We start from the raw sequence: 21,509 nt of genomic DNA, 5'->3' as shown, positions 1-21,509 counted from the left end.
GTCATGAAACACCTGAATTGACTCAATCTGAAGCAGGCTAGAATCTCACATCCCACAGACCACCAAAGAAAGAAGTCCACATGCCCAGGTCACGTCCCAAAAACAAAAGTGACATGAATGTCAAGGACAGCATGTCTCCCATGCTCCCAACCCACTTGCCTCACAGAAAAGCTCTCTAATGAGAACTACCTTGATGAACCCAGGACACAGAATTTGAAAGAACAATCATGAATATTAAACTTTATCTTAGAAGTCTAAGGATTTAAAGGAAACACCAAGAGATCCCTCATGGAACTATCAGAGGAGAAGGATATGTGCAGGGTGATGCCCAAAACGAATACAAAAAGGATGATGACAAATCAGAATTTTAAAACCAAGTTCAGAGAGGGGATAGAAATATTGAAGGGAACTCAAGCTGAAATTAAGATGGACCTGAAAACCTCCATTACCCTTTATTACCCTTCCATTCTGTATTATACAGAACTCAGGGAAGCCTCGCTAGTAGAACAGATCAAATAAAGGGTGAAATACTGGAACCTGGAGCCAAAGTAGGGGAGCTGGACCACTCAGACAAAGATTATGGAAACTGCTTATAATACATTAAAAAAAAACCAACAATTGTGGACACCACAGAAGGATCCACTTTTCCCCTCCAGATTACATGCATAAAAGAGAAGGACACACTCATGGTCAAAGTCATAGACTAGTTCTTCAAACAGGATCATAGAGGAAATCTCCCCCAAATTAAGGAAGGACACAAGGTACAGATACAAGAAGCTCACTAAACACCAAATAGACAGAACCAAAAAGGAAATTTATCAGGGTGTAATATAGTAAAAACACTCAATACACAGACCAAAGGACTCTGAAAGCGGAATAAGAAGGAACACACATAATGTATAAAGGAAAAACACATCAAAATAACAGCTCTTAAGAAGCCAGAAGAGTCTGGAGCAATCCACTTCCATTTTATAAAGATCACAGATGACAACTTAGACTACAATACCCAGTAAAACAATCTGCCATAGTTGAAGGAGACAGAAAAACTTTCCATGATGCAAACTATCTAAAAGAATTTATGACCAACAAGTGATTATAGAGAGAATGCTGGAGTTAATGTTTGAGACTGAAGAGAGAAGCGAGTGTAGATAAGAGACCACAGAGAGTAGATAAGGCTGTAAGTTCTGAAACAAATGGCAACTAAGAACTCAGTCAACAAAGAAAATGACGGTAATCAACACTTATTCTTCTGTAATGACTTTAATATCAAATGGTCTCAACTCCACAGTCAAAAGATGTAGGGTAACTGAAGGATTAAGGAACAAAATCCATCTTTCTGTCATCTACAAGAAGCTAAAGCCGGACGTGGTGGCGCATGCCTTTAATCCCAGCACTTGGGAGGCAGAGGCAGGCGGATTTCTGAGTTCGAGGCCAGCCTGGTCTACAGAGTGAGTTCCAGGACAGCCAGGGCTATACAGAGAAACCCTGTCTCGAAAAAAACCAAAAAAAAAAAAAAAAAAGAAGCTAATCTCACCCTCAGAGTTAGAAGCCCCCTTAAGTAAAAAGACAAAAAAAGCATCCCAGATAAATGGGACCAGGAAGCAGGCAGGTGTCCCTATTAAAACAGATTTCAAGCTAAGACAAATCAGAAGGAACAATGAAGAATACTTTGTTCTATTCAAGGGGATAATTAAAAAGAAAACATCACAATCTCAAATATACCTACACCAGACTCTTGCAATGCAATTTTATAAAAAGGATCCTGCTGAAATTAAAGATATCGAAGAGCACTACCTCAATAGTAGTGGGTGACTCTGATCCCTCAATTTCTCCAGTAGAACAATCTTCTGGGCAAAACTAAACTGACACATCAGAATCAGATGTCATCATACATCAATAGATGCAGAAAAGTGATTTTTTTTTTTTTACAAAATCCAAGATGCCATGACACAAGTCCTAGAGAGAGTTAGACTGGAGGGAACATGCCTTGTCATAATAAAGGCTGTATGTGTCAAATGTACAGCCAACAACATCCTAAATTGACAATAACTAAAGCAATACCATTAAAATCAGGAACAAGAAAGGGCTCTGCTAGAGCCTGATAAATATAGAGGTGGATACTTGCAGCCAACCATTGGACTTAGCATGGGGTCCCCAATGGAGGAGTTATAGAAATGACTGAAGGAACTTAAGGGGTTTGCAAGTCTATAGAAACAACAATATCAACCAACCAGACCCCCTAGAGCTCCCAGACACTAAAACACCAACCGAAGAATACACATGGAGGGACCCATGACTCCAGCTGTACATGTAGCAGAGGATGGCCTTTTCAGGCATCAATGGGAAGAAAGGTCCTTGGTCCTGTGAAGGTTCAATGCCCCAGTGTAGGGGAATGCCAGGGTGGGTAGGTGGGAGTGGGTAGGTGGGTGGGGGAACACCCTCATAGAAGCTGGAGGTGGGAGGATGGGATAGGGAGTTTCAGGTGGGGAAACCAGGAAAGGGGAGACCATTTGAAATGTAAATAAAGAAAATATCCAATATTACAAACATGGAAAAAAGAAAGGGTTGTGAACTACCCCTACTCCTCAATATAGTGCTTGAAGCACTAGCTGGAGCAGTAGGCAAGAGAAGGAAAAGAATGTAAAACAAATAGAATTAAAATCATTCCTCTATGAAGATGTATACATGAGATCCGCCAAACACCTGGAAACTTCTAGAAATGATCAACAATTTCAGCAAAGTGACAGAATACAAAATTATCTTACAAAGATCAGTAGCCAAAGAAATCAACAAAATAGAAGGGAAGTTCAGAAGGGTGGAGGGAAGGAGGGAGGGAAAGACCTGAATCAGGAACTTACTACCCTGGGGACAGGAACAGAGAGTGAAGGGAAAGTGTAGCAGTTGGATTTTTACAGAGCTAGGAATGAGATTGGGGGATTGGCATTGGAGGGATGAAGGGAGGTAAATACCACAATGCAGGTAAGGTTTCCCTGCTTCCCTGGCTGGAGTGGTTCCCAGGGAATGCCTGCTGGAGGTGGGGGCTGCGATAAAGCAATGAGTGGGAGGGAGAGACATTAGGAGGGGAAGTTCTGTGTGATCCACTGGAGGTAGGGACTAGGCAGGGAAGGAGGGGCAGAGACAGACAGAGAGACAGAGTCAAAGACCACCAAACTAACCTCCTTGCTTATTACAGTTTCATGCAATTCTTGATGACACAGAGAGTCTGATACTAGCCAGAGATGAAAGAAAGCTCAAGTCCCAAAAGAAAGCAGCCCTGTGGGTGGGTGATACCTACATTTGCTTGGTGCTCCTTTGACACTACTCAGCAGTACAGTGGTGCGCAAGAGCAAGCCGACGAGCTAGGAGGCCCGGAGGTTGTCTTCGTGGGCTTGCACAGGAGCTAGAAGCTATGATATTTCCTCCAATTCATCCTCCCTTTCTACTGCCCTGCTTGCTCTTCCTTCAGCCACCTTCTGGCAGGCCCCTCCCCCCCCACTCACCCTCCCTCTGCTCTGATGTTGCCAGTGTCTTGTGACACTCTTCACTTCTGCCAATTTAAGATTTCTTCCTCCCACTTGCTGCCTCTTTCTAGTTTACACACACACACACACACACACACACACACACACACACACACACATTTAAGAGTAAAATTTGTGCTTGTCACCATATCAACAAAGCGGCAGGCTAAGGAATAGGAAAAGATTTTTATCAACCACTCATTCAACAGAGAGCTAGTATCTAATATATATCAAGAACTTAAAAAACTAGACTTGTTTTTAAAAACCTGACAGCGGCTTAGTATACTATAGCTTCCGGTTTTGCTGTGTTATTTGGGATTCCTGTGTGCAAGAGTGTGTGTGTCTCTGCAACTATATGTGAGTTTCCTGCTTTTTCTTTGGTTTTCTTCTTTCTGTTTGTTGTTTTGTCCTATTCTGGTTCATTTGCTTTTGTTTTATCTCATCTTATTTATTATTATTATTTAGATGCTTGTTTGGTTTCTAAGGAGAGGCAGAAAGGGTGTGGATTCTGATGGGAGAGGAGGCAGGGGGGATCTCAGAGGAATTTGCAGAGGAAAAGCTATAATCGAGAGTGTATTATATTAAAAAATCTAATTACAATTTATTTTTATCTTTACATCCCTATCACAGCCCCCTCCCTCCTCTCTTCCCAGTCCCACACTTACAAACTATCTCCCCATTTCTCTCCCCACTTCTCCTCAGAGAAGGGGAACCCCCTTGGGTGCTACCCCATCCTCAGCATCTAATCCCAGCAGGTCTAGGCACATCCTCTCCCACTGAGGTCAACCAGGCAGTCCAAGTAGGAGGAAAGTGGCAGGGACCCAGACAGCCCCCACTCCACTTGTTAAGGGACCCACGTGAAGACCAAGCTTCACATTTGCTACAAATGTGTAAGGGACCTAGGTCCAGCTCCTGTATGCTTGCTGGTTGGTGACCCAGGCTCTGTGAGCCCCCATGGCCCCAGGTTAGTTAACTCTGTAAGTCTTCTTGTGGTATCATTGACATCTCCAACTTGCCCACTTCTGTCGCCCACTCTTCCAGAAGGCTCCTGATGGTTGGCTGTGGGCCTCTGCATCTGCCTTCATCTGCTGCTGGATGAAGCCTCTCAGGAGACAGTTATGCTAGGCTCCTGTCTGCAAGCATAATAGAGTATCATTAATAGTGTCAGGGGTTGGCTCTCTCACATGGGAAAATCCATTTTTAATAAAAGAAAAATAGAGAAAATTAATATGCTAAAAAGGGGGCTACAGAATTAAGTAGAGTTTTCACATCAACTTAAACAGAGAAAAACAAAGCATTTCCACTAGAATCAGGAACAAGACAAGGCTGTCCACTTGCGTTGATATTACATAAATGTGTCTCTCTAGACCTATTCAATATGGTCCTTGTAGTCTTAGCTAGAGCAATAAGACAGCCAAGGGAGACAAAGCAGATATAAACTAGAAAAGAAGATGTCAAAGTATCTTTATTTGCAGATGATATGATAGTATATATAAGTGACCCTAAAAATCCAACTGGGAAACTCCTACAGCTGATAAACACTTCCAGTAACTTAGCTGGATACAAAACTAACTCACAAAAGTCAGTAGCCATCCTATGCACAAATGACAAAAGGACTGGGAACGAAACCAGGGAAACACCTTTCACAATGGCCTCACATAATTCATAATATCTTGGAGTAATTCTAAACTAGCAGGTGAAAAGCTTCTATGATAAAAACTTCAGGTCATTGAAGAAAGAAATTGAAGAAGACATCACAAGATGGAATAATCTCTCATGGTCATGGATTGGTGAGATTGATATAGGAAAACTAAAACCAATTCTACTAAAACCAATCTACAGATTCAATGCACTCCCATTCAACATTCCAATACAATTCTTTACAGATCTTGAAAGAACAATGCTCAGCTTCATACACACACACACACACACACATACACACACACACACACACACATGAATAGTTAAAACAAGTCTGAATAATAAAAGAACTACAGGATGTATCATCATTGCCAATTTCAAGTTGTACTACAGAGGTATAGTAAAACAGCCTGTTATTGACACAAAAACAGACACATTGATAATTGAAATAGAATTGAAGACCAAGATAGAAATAAATCCACACATCTGTGGACACCTGATAGTTGATAAAGAAGTTAGAAAGACACGCTTTTTTTTTTTTTTTTTAAAGCATCTTTAACAAATGGTGCTGGACAAACTGGATGGCTGCATGTAGAAGAATTTAACTAGATCCATATTTACCACCCTGCACAAAACTACACAATGAGTTCTGCACCACTAATCAGTCAAAGACCTCGACCTAAAACTAGATGCAATGGAGTTGACACAAGAGAAAGTGGGGAATAGCTTTGAACTCATTGGCACATGTGCACACACACACACAGACACACACAGAGACATGCACAGACACACACACACACACACACACACACACACACACACACACACACACACACACTTTCCAAACAGAACACTATCAACACAGGCACTAAGATCAACAGTTAATAAATGGAATCTCATGAAACTGAGAAACTCCCACACAGCAAAGGACACCATCTGTTGGACAAAGTGGCAGCCTACAAATTGGGAAAATATTTTTGCTAACTCAACATCTGATAGAGGGCAAATACCTAAAATATATAAAGAACTTAAAAAAAGAAAAACCTGGATATTAAGAAACAAATAACCCCATTAAAAATGGGGCACAGATCTAAACAGAGTTCTCAATAGAGGAAACTCAAATGGCTGAGAAACACTTAAAGAAATGTCCAACATCTTTAGCCACCAGGAGAACGCAAACCAAAAGTACTTTGAGATTCCATCTTCCATTCCTGTCAGAACGGTTAAGATTAATAAAGCAAGTGATAGTTCATGATGGCAAGGATATGGAGTGAGAGGGACACTCATCCACTGGTGGTGGGAGTGCAACCCATTACAAAAATCAGTGTGGCGGTTCCTTAGGGAATCAATCTGCCTCAGGATCCAGATATATCACCCTTGGGAGTGCACTGAAAGAATGCTTCATCCTACCACAGAGACATGTGCTCAGCTATGTTTATTGCTGCTCTCTTCATACTAGCCAGAAATTGGAAACAGCCTAGATGTCCCTCAATAGAAGAATGAATAAGGAAAATATGGTACACCTACACAATGGAGTATTGCTCAGCTCTTAGAAATATGTCTATGAAATTTATAGACAAATGGATGGAACTAGAAAAATCTTCCTGAGTGAAGTATCCCAGACCCAGAAAGACAAATGTGGTATGTATTTGCTTACATATGGATACTGGCTGTTAGGTCAATGATAAGCAAGCTACAGTCTGTAGAACCACAGAGGTAAGGTACAAAGTGATGAGCTCTCATTAGGAAAGGGAAACAGAATAAGTATTTATGGATGGATGGGGGAGGGCTGAAGCAGGAGGATCAGGTGAGGAAGGGGCGGGGACAGGGGGTTGTGGGATGGGATAGAGATAGAGACAGCTAAAACTAAGGGCCATTTGAAGGGCAGTATGAAAACCAGTATGGTAGGAAATCTCTCAATTATATACACGCATGAAATAAATAAAATTCCCATATACAGGTTATTGCCGTCCCCCTTGGCAATTCTAGAAAAAGAAGTGAGGCCCTATTGCTGAAGACAGCACGCACTTCAGACACAGGAGTTGGAGGAGTAGATCTGGAGCCAACCTGGAAGAGTTCTCACTGAGGACCAGCTTTGGAAGGAGTCATGCTGGCTGCTAATGGAGAGAGGCAGCCAGCGCTCTTCCCTATCTGTAAGCCCAATCAGCCACAGCAATGAACAGTGAAGTGAAAATTTCTGGAAGCTACAATAGTGGCGCTTAAATCCTGGGCATAAACAACAGCCTCCTAGTGATCTTATGGTCTGTTTAATAAGAGGAAATCTGTGCCTGGCACCGTACATTTAGCCAATTACTCCTGGCTATTTCAGCCACTGGCCCTAGAGGAGAACCTGCTACTGCCGCTTTCCTAAACAAGTGTAATTCCAAATGCTAATCCATGTACCTGTAGATCAGTGTGACTCTCGTCCCTCACCAAAGTACATTACAGAAAGCCATAGTTGGTCAAATGCAGAGAGACAAGTGAAGTGGTCGTGGAGTGCTCACCACCAATGAATACATTTATAACACAATCTCCATGCTTAATGATCAGGAAAAATCTCAGAAAAGGTGGTTGAAAGATTGTAAGAGCTAAAGGCCAGCACTTCTGTGAGAGAGCCTCTTCTTTAAAGTGGGGGGTAGGGTGGGGTGGGGAGGTGTGGGTGGGGAGGGAGAGGGGTGGATCTGTGTCTTAGTTTGGGTTTTATTGCTGTGAAGAGACACCATAAGCAAGACAACTCTTATAACGCAAACATTTACTGGAGCTGGCTTACAGTTTCAGGGGCTCAGTCCATTATCATCATAGCAAGAAGCATGGCAGTGTCCAGGCAGACATGGTGCTGGAGGAAGCAAAAGTTCTACATATTGGTCTGAAGGCAGTCAGGAGGTGACTATCTTCTGCACTGGATGGAATCTGAGCATAGGAGACTTCAAAGCCCATGAATCTATGGGGGCCAAAACTCTTCAAACCACCACAGTCTGGGAGGAGTTGGGAGTGGATTGTCTTAAATCTGATGAAGATAGCAGATATACTGTATGAATTCTCTAAGAGTAAATTTATTATCTATCTATCTATCTATCTATCTATCTATCTATCTATCTATCTATCATCTATCTATCTATCTATCTATCATCTATCTATCTATCTTCTATCTATCATCTTTCTACCTATCTATGTAGCATAACATCCCTAAACAGTGTCACCAACTGGGGACCAATTGTTTAAATATATGAGTCCTGGAGGGGTGAATTTCTCATAAAAACACCAAATGATGATCATTTCATCCTTTTTTTAAATAGTTGGACAAATTTACTTCACATATATGTCTATATAGTATAGATATATCAGATTTTCTTTATTCATTTGTCTGATGATGAACTTTTAGGTTGACTTCAGTGCTTGGCTTTTGTGAATTGTGCTACAACAAACATGGATTGGGAATTGTCTTTACAGCATTCTGACCTAGATTCCTTTGAGTCTATACCAGGAATGGCATGGCTGGTTCACATGGTAGTTTTAGTGTTAGATTTTTTGAGGAACCCTTGTGTTGGTTTTCATAGTGGCTGGACTAGCTTGTCCTGTCTCCAGTGGGGCACAGAGTTCTCCTTTCTGCAGATCCTCTCCAGTATTTGTTTGCTTCCTTAATGGCAGCCACTCTGACTGAGGGGAGAAGATGCATTTAGATTTGTATTTCCATGGTAGCAAAAGGTGCTTAACAATGTTTTCACATGCTTAATGGCTCTTTGTAATTAATCTTTTGAGAGCTGTCTGTTCATTTCATATACCTATTATTGGATTGTTGGGGTCTGGGGTTTTTAGTGTTTTTTTTTAAAGTTCATTATACATTCTGAGTGTTAATCCTTTGTCAGATGTATAACTGACAGCATTGTCTCCCCTTCTTTGCTGCCTCTTCACCCAATTCACAGTTTCCTATCCTACTGTCAGTCCATAGTAGCATTTCCTGAGTTATGGACTTTTTTTCTAGGATATTCTTGGCTGTGCCCATATCTTGAAGTGTTTTCTTCAAGATGTGTTTTCCTTTAACAGTTTCAGAGTTTCTGGTCTTATGTTCAGGTATTTAAACATTTTGGATTAATTTTTGTACAGGTTAATAGGTAGGAAACTAACTTCATTCTTCTACAGGTAGATAATTTCCCCATTTTTCTCCTATCTGTTGAAGAACCTCTTTCTACAATGTGTTGTTTTATAATATTTGTCAAAACTCAGGTGGCTGTTGCTGGTGGCTGTTGCTGGTGGCTGTTCCTGGTGGGTTCGTTTCTGGGTGAACTGTTCAGTGCTGTTAGTTTGTGCACTAGTTTTGAACTAGTAATATACTCTTTTCTGTTACCACATTTCTACAATATAATCTGAAATCAGGACACACACACCCCAGGAATTGTCCCTTACGCTCAGCTTAGTTTGGGGTCCTTTCTATTTCCACATGAATTTTTCCTACTCTGTAAAGCATGCCAGTAGAATTTTGATAAGCTTTGCATTGAGTCCGTTGATCACTTTTGTTAATAGGTCCATTTTTCACTTATCCTGCCAGTGACAAATGGGAGAGGTTTTTTTTTTTTTTTTTTTTTTTATTTTCTAGTTCTTTTTTTTCTTCAGTGTTTTCAAGGCTTGCATTACAGAGATGCCCTACCTCCTCCATTAGGATCCCCTCCAGAATGGACTCTCTCTTGTCTTGTCCCACTTTCCTAAGCTTTCTTTCGTTCCCACTGAACTCCAGTGCCTTTCCATAGTCACCCACAAATGAGTGTAGCTTCTACGCAACCATCTCTGGGCTGTTCCCTGAAGAGTCTCATAGTCAGCACGAGAGAGATGTCCTCCATCTTCCCTCAAGTTAATTTTTAAGTTTCCCTTTTTTAACAAACTGGTTATTCAAGGAGTGTATTGTTCATTTCCAAATATTTGTCAGATTTCCAAAATTCCTCTCATTATTGATTTCTACTTTCAAACCACTGTAGTCAGAAAAAAATACCTGATGTATTTTTAATCCTCTTAAATGTGTTAAGGCTTATGTTGTGGCTAAGCATGTGATCTGTCCTAGAGGTCATTCCTCATGTGCTTGTGAAGAATGTGCATTTGGCCACTTTTGGATGGAATGTTCTGTATTGTGTCTGTTACATCTATTTCATCTGAAGCACTTCTCAATGCCAGTGTTTTCCTATTCTTTCTAGAGTGTCTGTTCCTTGCTAAAAGTGGTTTGTTATAATAACTTTTATGAGTTGGTACTCTGGTGAGTGGAAACATATTTGTAGTGGTCCTGTCTTCTTCATGAACTGACACCTTGTCATTAGATAGTCCCTCCTGACTGTCTATTTTTATAATTAGATACTTATTGACACTCCCTTGTATGCTTTTTCTTCTTTGTTTTTATAAGTAGATACTTACTGACACTCCCCTATATGTTGTTGCTTCTTTGTGTTTTCTTTCTTTGTCTACAGATACTCCTACCATCTTTGGGTTTTATATACAGGTTTTACCATCTCTCCAAATTTATTCTCTGTGTGTTCTTTAAAACAAGCCAAGTCTTCTACAGGCATGATATAATTGGGAATTGTTTAGTTACTCAAACACTCTGAATTTTTAAAGGTTTATTTTACTTTCGTTTTATGTGTCATGTGATTAAGTAATGCCTTTATCGGCTTAGAGGCTCCATTTTGCATGCATGATGTATTTAAAGGTGAGCAACTCAGTTTTTGTTACCTACAACAGTTTTGTTCACAATCCCTTCAGTTATGAAGGGAGGCTTTTACTCATTCAACATTTTAAATATATTGTCCCATTCTGTCCTGACCTTGAAGGGATCCGAGGAACTGGGTTGCTAGGCCAGCAAGAGCTTCCTCACGTGGCATTCGCTTCTCTTCCCCCAATGCCTTCAGGACTCTGCCTTTGGTTGTAGAAAATCCGACTTGGTGTAGCTTTCTTTGAATTGAATCTGATTTGCAGATTTTCAAGCTATGTCTTTTATACATATTTTATGTGTATGTGTGTTTGCTTATATGTATGAATACGTATGTATGCCATGTGCAAAGCAGTGCCTACAGAGGCCAGAAGATGACGTCAAATCTCCTGGAACTGGAATAACCGATAGCTGTGAGCCACCATGTGATTGGGAACTGAACCCCGGTTCTTTGCAAGAGCAGACAATGCTCTTAACCCACTGAGTTATCTCTCCAGCACCCTAGCTATTAGTCTTCAAATAATAAGTTTAATGTAATTTTTATAACTTAAAGACTAGATTTCTTGATGTTCTATAAACCCTATAGACTTAATTCCTCTTCATTATTTTTAAATAATAATCCATCTTCTGATGAATTTCAGTTGTTATTGATCCTTCCCAGTCAATTATATGGCTATGTTTTTAATAGAATTTTTTTTAAAAAAGAAATCCTAGTTACTATATTCTTTACTGCTGAACTCAGGCTTTACATTTTTATTTCAGTATCTATTAAGTTCCCCATCTCTCATCAGCATGGTTTCCTGTTTTATTTAACTGTTTCTCTGCGTTATCCAGAAGTTTTGCAAGTTCCATAATTATTTGCTTGGAATCCTTTTTCAAGCAGTTTATAAATCTCCATTTAGGGAGGGGGCCAGCCAGTTTTGTGGGATATTTTATCCAAAGGGAGATGTTTTCTGGACAGGATCTAGCTAAGTAGCTCAGGGCAGCTTCAAACTTGTGGTGACTTCCGATTCAGCCTTCCAAGAGCTGGGGTTCCAGATGTGTATAATAATGTGTCTGTGGGTCTGTGTGTCTGTGTGTCTCTGCGTCTGTGGGTCTGTGTGTCTGTGTGTATCTGTGTCTGTGCGTCTGTGTGTCTGTGTTTAGTGGTGTCTGTCTTGCTGGTTTTTCATGCTGTGCCTTGCCTGCATTGGTGTTTATACATTCGTGGAAACAGCCCCTTCCTCCTGGGCTGATTTTGATCACTGTTTTGGTTGTGATCCTTCGACAGTAAAGCCATCTCTTCAGACCTTGGTTGCTTTTTTGATTCCCCATTGGTTTTGTATGTTTTCTTGCATGCAGGGGGTGGAACCCAGTATCTTACCTGTGGTAGGCAAGCATCCTACCACGAAGCTACTTTTCTAGGCCCCATAGGAAAGGGTTTTTCTTGAGAGTGAAAACAAAGACTAACTAAATGCGGTTAGAGCTTCTAACAGCAGCGAGAACACAGTAAAGGCCTCTCTGCATAACTGCCAGCTGAGAACAACGTTGTTGAAGGTTGTTGGAATCCCGTGTGGTAAGGCATCTTTGGGGATGAAAATTGCTAAAACCCAAACCCAGTAATCTTTTTTACTCTCACCAGGGCAGTTGTGGCTGAGGTAATAGTTCTTTGACTTTTTAAAGTTTAAAGAAATCGTGCTTTGATCAAATCCACCCTCCTTCCTTCTCCTCAGCTTCCCTCTTCCGGCTGTGTTTCATGTGTGGTTTTTGTATGTTTGTTTGTTTTTGATAAAACCCAGATTCCACTAACTATTGGACATATGAGCAAAAGGATAGGGTCATCTACTAGAGAAGAGAAGGTTAGAATCATCTGCTGGAACACAAGTAGTTTCACAGGGGCCACATCTCTGAAGAAAACCGATTCTTCCCTTAGCAGCCATAAATAGCCAGTAGCTCTTCAGTGGGCAGCTGTCCCTTATCTCTAGGCTTTAAGAACTCCTGAATAAAGCTCTCCCACACCTCTTTCACCAGAGTTTACATTTTAGTCCTTCAGAGGCTGCAGGACCCAGTCCATAGAAGTCTTTAGGTAACCCACACTGGTTTCATAAGCTGGACAAGGGAGACACAAGCAGGCCTGGAGCTATTCTGCCTTAGACCAGTCCTTGCCCAGACTCTGCCCAGGAGCTGGAGTGAGCAGTGACCTAGAGTGGTGGGCTGAGGCAGCAGGCAACCACAAGGACTAAACTACTTGGGCTTGCTCCCAGTCTGTTACCATAGGAGCCTTCAACTATCCCACCACGCAGGTCTGTGCTTGATGCCCTCCATGTGGAGGAGAGGCTCAGGGCTTGCTACAAGTGGTATGGATTGCAGCAGAAGGCATTCACAAATGGGTCAACAGCCTTTCCAAGCTGTCCTGCGGCTCTGGACAAGGAGATGAAGATATATCAGCTGGGTGTGAGGGCCAGAGAGTGGGGTCTGGACTCATCCCAAGCTGCAGTGTGGTGAGGAGAGGGATCATCAGGTCATCTCTTAGGCAAAGCCTTCAAGGCACGTGGCTGAGGAGAAAGATGACACCAGTTCTCTGGGTCTCCTCCCACATAGCCTGAGGGGCCCTGGGCTAGATACAACAGGTGGATACCTTGGGTTGGGCAGTCTCTACCATAACAGTAAGAGTTGAGGTTGACTGGAGATGTTGAGGGACAACAGCCTGGAAGGTAGGGATTGAGAGAAAGATACTGAGGTAGAGAAGACGCTGCTGTTTGAGCAAGCTCCTCACTGGGATTTGGGAATGAACACCATAGGCCAAAGTGTATGCAAAGATGTTTCAGCAGAACCTGTGACTTCTCCCCTGCCAGTCTCTCTCCCAGTTCAGTTCATTACTATCAGTCCTCACAGACCTGATTGTCTCTGTTAACTGTCTTCTGTCCAGAAGAAGTGTCCTCAGATAACCCATGGCAGCTCCCGCGACAGCTAGCACTCCAGGGAGAGTCACTGGACATCAAACCAGAACCATCTGGGGACCGTGGGCCCAGAGCCCAGGACAGTGTGGGTGGGATGCAGTGAAGATTCCAGTGCTGGGGAGCCCTCAGTCCCACCTGAGGTCACTTACACCTCCTGGCTGTGCCCCAAGGTCAGGCCACCTACGTTCTGATGCAGCCAGACCACAGACCAAGACTGATTCCATCCCACGGCCCATCTGTGTGACCAGAACCTATGAGGACACAGTTCCCAATAGGGATTCCATGGATGGCATGTGGAGGCTGCTCTATTGATCCTCCCCCAAAACCCCGCTGTGTTGATCACAGCTCTTCTTGAACCCTGTGCTTCTACAGAGCTGCCTGGTCTCCACAGAGGTCCCCGAGGGTCCTGAACTCTCATTAACGCAGAACATAATGGGATAGCTACCTGATCACGGTCTTGAACAGTGTGTGCCTAAGTTCCTCCACTTGGAATGTGGGTTGGTAAGTCAAGAGTCACTGAGCGAGTAAGGAAGGGATGGTGTGACAGCATCTGTAGCTTGTGTTAGCTTGTTTGCTGGAATTTTACACAGCGAAGCCAATGGCCTCTGAGGACCCCAGCTCTGTGGTCTCTTATCCTGGGCAGCTGGCTCATGCCAGTGTCCAGATTGTCTCAGAAGCCTAAACATATTTTCTAATAGCCATAAAACCATTTACATTGTGGGGGGGGGATACTGAATCCATATGTTTCCAATTAGTTTGCATCCTAATGACCCCATATTAACTTGGTTATCGTTGTAAAGCACCAGTCTCCTGTATGACTAGAAAGTTAAGATTCAATCTCTTATGGAAGAAACAAATTTAACTCAAAATTAACCTAAAGGGTTGAGTAACTCACTATTTCTGAGTGAAGAGTACCCAGGGTCAGCCCACCAGAGAATTGCTAGCCGTGACCAGTTGTGCACAGAAGAGCATGTGGACCCCATGGACAGCAGGGGAAGCTGGGGCAGGAGCACAGAATGAGGCTGGAACTATTCTCTATGGCATCAGGAGTGTGTGCAGCCTATGAACATGCGAGGGTCTACGTAGGGGTAGCACGGTAGAAGGCAGATCCAGGGAATGGAGTCAGAAGCTCTCTGCTGATGGCAAACATTATCACATAGGAGAAAAAAAAACATAAGAACTACACACACACACACACACACACACACACACACACCATAAAATGAACAAAATGCAGTAAAGTCACAGGCTGTAAAATCAACATGCAAAGGTTAGTCATGTTTTTCTTTTTAATTAGAAACCTATCAACTTCAATTTGTGCTATCAATATATTCCTGGATGTGGCCATCTCTCAGAGGTCATGATTTGTCCACAGAGTCTCAGATAGGGGTTCATGACCCCTTCCTATGCCATAAATATTTACTGACTTGCTCTTGTGTAGGACTTATGTAGACAACTACAGTTGTTCTGAGTTCATAGGTTCTGTATCCCTGTCCCGTCCAGAAAATAGTTTCGCCCTGGTCTTCCCTGACCTCTGACCTCTGGCTTTTTCAATATTTCTACCCCCCTCTTCTACAACAATCCATTGGCCCGAGAGAGAGAGAGAGAGAGAGAGAGAGAGAGAGAGAGAGAGAGAGAGAGAGAGAGATTCCATTTGTGGCTCAGCAGTCTATTGACACATTATTTGGTTTGACCAGTTGTACATCTCTACATCACCCATCATCAGCTGCACAAAGAAACTCCTCTGATGAGGTCTTAGACCAGCACTCTCTATGAGTAGAGAGAGATAATATCTGGAAAACAAGTTGATACTTGTCCATTTAGCAAACTGAGCCTCCCAACCATGGGTTCCTGGTCAGGTCTGCAGTGTCAGGCATGTGTCTCCTCCTGTGGCGCTGTTCTTAAATCCAGTCACAAAGCAGTTGATTACCCAAAAACATGCCAACCACTATGGAGTATTACAGCTCACAGGCTTCACAACTGGTAAGACTGTTGATGTCCCCCTGATTCCGGGAAGTCTGCCAGCATCTCTGGTAAGACAAAAGCTATCCATCTAGCAGGGAAGAAATTCCTGGTCAGTATCGACTTTATATCTCTACGTCCTGTGACCAGCCTGTGTGGGTCTTCAGCAATAAGTCTTACCATTAAATTCAGGTGGACAACCAAAGGCAATAGCAATATCCTATATTATTTTGAGGGCCGGTGGAGAAAAATCAGTTATGTTTATATATAACAATAACAAATTATCTGAAAAGAAATTAAGAAAACAATCTCACTTGCAATCGCTAAAGCCTGTTCAGGAGAATAACCAAGGAAGTGAAGGATGCATGTGCTGAACTCTGTCGATCACTGATAGAGGAATCACAGCAAGACACTGATAAGTGGAAAGATAGCATGTGGTAACTTTCTGTGATTGGAAGAATTAATGTTGTTAAAATATCCAAATTACCCACTGTGATCTACAGATCAATGCACAGTTCTGATGTCATTTTTCACAGAACTAGGGGGAAAAATTGATATTTGTATTGAACAATAAATGGCCCCAATTAGCCACAGCAATCTTGATCAAAGAGAACAAAGCTGGAGGAACCACAATACCCGAATTAAAAATCTATTACACAGTGGTGATCGGAACACTGTGGTACTGACATACCAACTGGATGCTTCAATCAATGTAACGGCAGAGATCACTCAAGGGTATATTCACACATCTCTATGCCAAAAGCATACCCCGGGGAAAGGACAGAGGCTTGAATACTTCGTGTTGGGAAGACTAGATATTCATATTCAATACAGGAAACTGAACCACTATCACACACCATATGCAAAGATCAACTTCCAAACCTTAAAACTTATTACATGTGTGGTTTGTATATGCTTGGCCCAAAGAATGGCACTATTAGGAGGAGTGACCTTGTTGGAGTAGGTGTGGCTTTGTTGGAGGAAGTGTGCCACTGGGGGTGGGCTTTGAGACCCTCCTCCTAGCTGCCTTGAAGATAGCCTTCTCCTGTTTGCCTTCAGAATAAGATGTAGAACTCTCAGCTCTTCCAGTGCCATGCCTATCTGGGTGCTTCTATGCCTCCTGCCATGATGAAAATGGACTAAACTCTGAACCTGTAAGCCAGCCCCAGTTACATGCCATCCTTTATAAGAACTGCCTTGGTTTTGGTGTCTCTTCAGAGCAGTAAAACCCTGAGACATTACACAAGACCCCAAACTCTACAGTCACTAGAAGAAAACAAGAGGGAGCAGTTTCTATGGCATTGAGACACTGGCTTTGGCCTTATATAACTTAGACCACTTTTTTTTAGGTAAGGTCTCACTGTGTAGCCCTGACTAACTTGTAATTCACTATTAGGACCAGGGTAGCTTGTCAACCCTTCTCAACCTCCCAAGTGCAAGAATTAAAGGAGTATGCCACCACAGCCAGCAGTTTTGAGAATATATATATACATTCTCATTTTTAAGCCATACATCATAAGGTTAATATCTAAAGTGCATAAGGAACCAAAACAATTCAACCAGGAGAAAACAAAATGCTAATTGTAGAATGAGCGAAGACCCCAAAAGAGACTTTTTTCTTTAAAAATTTTTTCTTTAGTAATTTCATACATGAATACCATATGTTAGGTCATACTCACCCCTACCCCACTCCCTGCTTTCCTTCTTCAACTTTCTCAGGACTCCCTCCACATTCCCCTCCCATCTTCATGTCTCCTACACTTTTTAAAATAAGCTACCGAGTCAGTTAACAATGCCTGTATATCCATGGGTACAGGGTACCACCCACTGGTGCATAGGCCACCTATGATGAAACCTGACTGTCCTTCTTACAATGGCCGTCAAATGACAATAGCTCCTCCATGTCTATCCGTGTAAATGAATAAGAATGCTGTACCTGTACACAGTGGGCTATCATTCAAACTTTGAGAAGAATGGAATTCAGCCACTTATGACAGACAGGGTGAGTCTGCAGGAAGCCAGAAACCACAGATCACATTACAAGTGGCAAGCAAGAACATTACCTTTGGATCTGGGAGGGTGATGATTCAGTGTATAAACTATGCAAGCACACTGCTGGGACCCCTCACCATGCACTTGGGGAAGACTCTTCATCTCTAAATGGGAGCTACTTCCATCTAAGAGAAACCAATAGAGACCATCTCCACTCCACCCCTTTGATGGTCCATCAGAGTTCTCTTCACACCATGGATCCAGGGATGCCCAAGTAGAGCAAGATAAATCTCCTGCCTTGCCACACCCTGCCAGATCCAGTGTGTCCTCAGTTCTGCTTCTGCTCACTGAGCACATTTGGATCATGGCTCTCACTGAAGAGCCAGCAGCCCATTGGCCACCAGAAGCCGGGTGTTTGGCAGGCCCAAGTCAGCTCTGGGCAGTAAACACTTCCTACTAGCAGGAGGGGAAAGAAGCTCTGGTCTCAAGGGTCCTTGGTCTCTGCTTCTCTTTGCTGCTTCCAGTAGCCATTGAGGAATCTGGCCACCAAGAGTGGGAACTCCCAAGCTGGCAGGACACACCGTCCAGGGGACCCTGGACTCTCCAGTAAGGTACACAGGTCTTGCTTCACTGTTGGGTAATGCTCCGTGGTTATGACCAGGATTTTGCAAGAAGCGATGTTTATGTGATATTTTACCACTGGCAATTTGCTTGTGGTTTTTGGCTTGTGCCAAACCAGTCTCCAAAGACTGGGGTTCTGGAAACACACAGGGGGCATATGAAACTGAGCCTGTTGCTTTCAGAGCTCAGACTTGAAGCAGAACTCGGTTCACACTGCCTCCTAGGGCATTACTTGGGCATCAAAGACACGTGCAGCAGGGCCCTGGTGCCCTCCATCGTAAGCAGACACTCTCCACTCTGACCTCCAGCCCAGGCTTGGGCTGTTTGGCTACTGTCACACCTCCCACTTAACATCCTAGCCCTAGGGACCTGAGATAGTTTGCAGAGGCAAGCCCAAAGCAGTGAACTGTCTCTACTGGGTCAGATCATTCCTCACTACCTAGCTCTTCTCTAGGTCCCCCTATTGCCATTATCTCTAGGATGTACTTAAGAATTCTTCCAGGTACTGCCAGTCTTCCCTGAGTCTTTCCCTAATATCCCAAGTCTCCACTGGCTTGATCCCTCTTTTTGAAATGATATCCATTGCCATTGAGACCCTAAGCTATGCTTCATCCTCAGGACCTCATCTTTCTGTCTCTACATGGACTATGGCAAAAGTTCCTGCCTGGAATTTTTGTGTCCCCTTCCTGCATTTTCTTCCTTTACACTGAGTCATACCCCAATAGTGTCCAGAGTAGGTGCCTTGACAGGAAGCCCAGAAGATGTTGCAAGCCTCCATGGATCCTACACTCTCTCAGCCCTTTCTCTCATGAATATACCTCCCCTGACTCCAACACCCTAGCCAGTCCCTCAAGCCTCTGGTGATATCCTCCAGAGCCTTGTGTCCATCAAGCTTGTCATTCCAGCCATGCCCAGGCTTGGCTATGGTCACTGGAGTGGGTTGCGTAGTTCTAGGCTCCCATCAAATGCCATGAGTCCCCTCGGGCAGAAAGTGATTGTTTCCATTTCATGGCGATCACTGTAATGCTTTGAGTTTGAAATGCCCACCATAGGCTCAGGCATTCAAACACTTGCTGCCCAGTTGGTGGTGCTGTATGGGGAGCTTTAAGTGGTACAGCCTTGCTGGGGGAGCATCACTAGGGCTGGGTTTTCAGAGGTCTTAGCTTTATACTACCACCAGCTCATTCTGTTTCATGCCTGTTTAAAACGTATTCTTTCAGCTTTCTGATCTGTCTGTCTTCTGTCTCTACCAACATGGGCTCTAACTCTCTGAAACTTTAAGCCAAAATAAAGTCTTCAGTAAGACACCTTTGGTTCTGGTGTCTTATTACAGCAGCAGAAAAGTAATTAGTACAACCATTCAGCCTCACTGGCCTTCCAGAACCACATGTATCCCAAAGTATATGCTACAAGGATTTACTAGGCCAGGGTCTCTACTTCCAGGTTTGTGTCCTGCAGCTCCTTGGTATGGGACTGTCTGTGCGGAGCCCTGACTTGAGATGAGTGTACTCATCGAGAGTCAGCTGACCTTCAACAATAATGCTAGAACACGAATAGATAGAAGGTACCCTTTGCCATGGCAATCCACATGGAGAAAATGGAATTTTCCCCTCATCTTACTCCATATATAAAACCAGCTCAAATTGATTAAAGACTCAACTTTGTATTTTAGAAACTATAAAACTACTAAAAGTAAACAGAGGGAATTTGGTGAGTTGAGCAAGAATGGCCCCCAAATACACATATATTTGAATGCTTAGTCACCAAAGAGTAGAATTGCTTGAAGTTGATTAGATAGAGTAGGAGGTGTGGCCTTGTTAGAAAAGGTATGGACTAACTCTCTAAAACTATAAGCAAGCTCTCAATTAAATGCTTCCTTTTATAAGACTTGCCTTGGCCATAGTGTCTCTTCATAGCAATAGAAAAGGAACTAAGGCAGAGAAGAACTTCATGACATCAATCTGGACAATGATGTTTTTTTGGATTTAACCCCTAAGGGCACAAGCAACAGAGGTGAAAGTAGACAAGTAGTATTGTCAAATGTCATCAGCAAAGGTGGCCTTATAGTATGAGAACAGAAGTGAGATGACAGTTATAAACCATGCTCAACAGGTTAATACAAAAGCCAGAGAAAGAATTCATATAACTCAATGGCCAGAGAAAGCCCAATTAAAAATGGACAAAGTGGGTCCACCCGAGGCACAGTCAAAGGTGTGTTGCCTGCTGTCCTCTCAGCTCTATTGTCTGGCACATGGCTCACCCTGCCATCCCAAGGAACCTTTTGGTATTCCAGGAGGATTAGGCTTAGATCTCTCCCCAACTACCCCCCTAACAGCCAGGTTCAGCTGGAAAATAGCCAGCAAATGTGAATAGCATCCTGCTCCCTGAGATCCATTGTCAAGATCCCTGCCTGCCTCTCTGAGGAGTCCTACTGGCATCAGGTACATCTAATCAACATCAGGGGCAACCAAATGACTAAAGGAGAGTGTAAGAACACAATCAAAAAGAGGCAGGACAATATGATAACACTAGACCCAAGCAATAATGCTAGAGCAAGCCCTGGCCACCCTAACACAGGTGAAACACAAGAAGATGACCTTAAACCCAATCTTATGAAGATAATAGAGGCCTTTAAAGAGGAAATGAGTAAATCCCTTAAAGAAATACAGGAAAATACAATCAAATAGGTGAAAGAGATGAATAAAACTGTCCAATAACTAAAAATAGAAATAGAAACAATAAAGAAAACACAAAATAAAATCATCCTGGAGATAAAAAACCTAGGGAAGAGAACAGGAACTAAAGATGCACGCACCACCAACACAAATGCAAAGGAAAATATCAGGCATAGGATATACAATTGAAGAAATCAATAGATTGGTCAAAAAATGCTAAATTTAAAAGTTCATGACACAAAAGATCCAAGAAATCTGGGACACCATGAAAAAGACTAAAACTAAGAATAACAGGAATAGACGAAGAAGAAAACTCCCAACTCCAAAGCCCAGAAAATATTTTCAACAAAAGCATAGAAGAAAGTTTCCCCAACATAAAGAGATACCTATAGACATACAAGAAGCTTATAGAACACCAAATAGATTGGACCAGAAAAGAAAATCCTCACACCACATAATAATCAAAACA

This window comes from Mus pahari, chromosome 7 (assembly GCF_900095145.1).
Source record: "Mus pahari chromosome 7, PAHARI_EIJ_v1.1, whole genome shotgun sequence".
Taxonomy (NCBI): Eukaryota; Metazoa; Chordata; class Mammalia; order Rodentia; family Muridae; genus Mus; species Mus pahari.
This window is presented reverse-complemented; position numbering follows the sequence as displayed.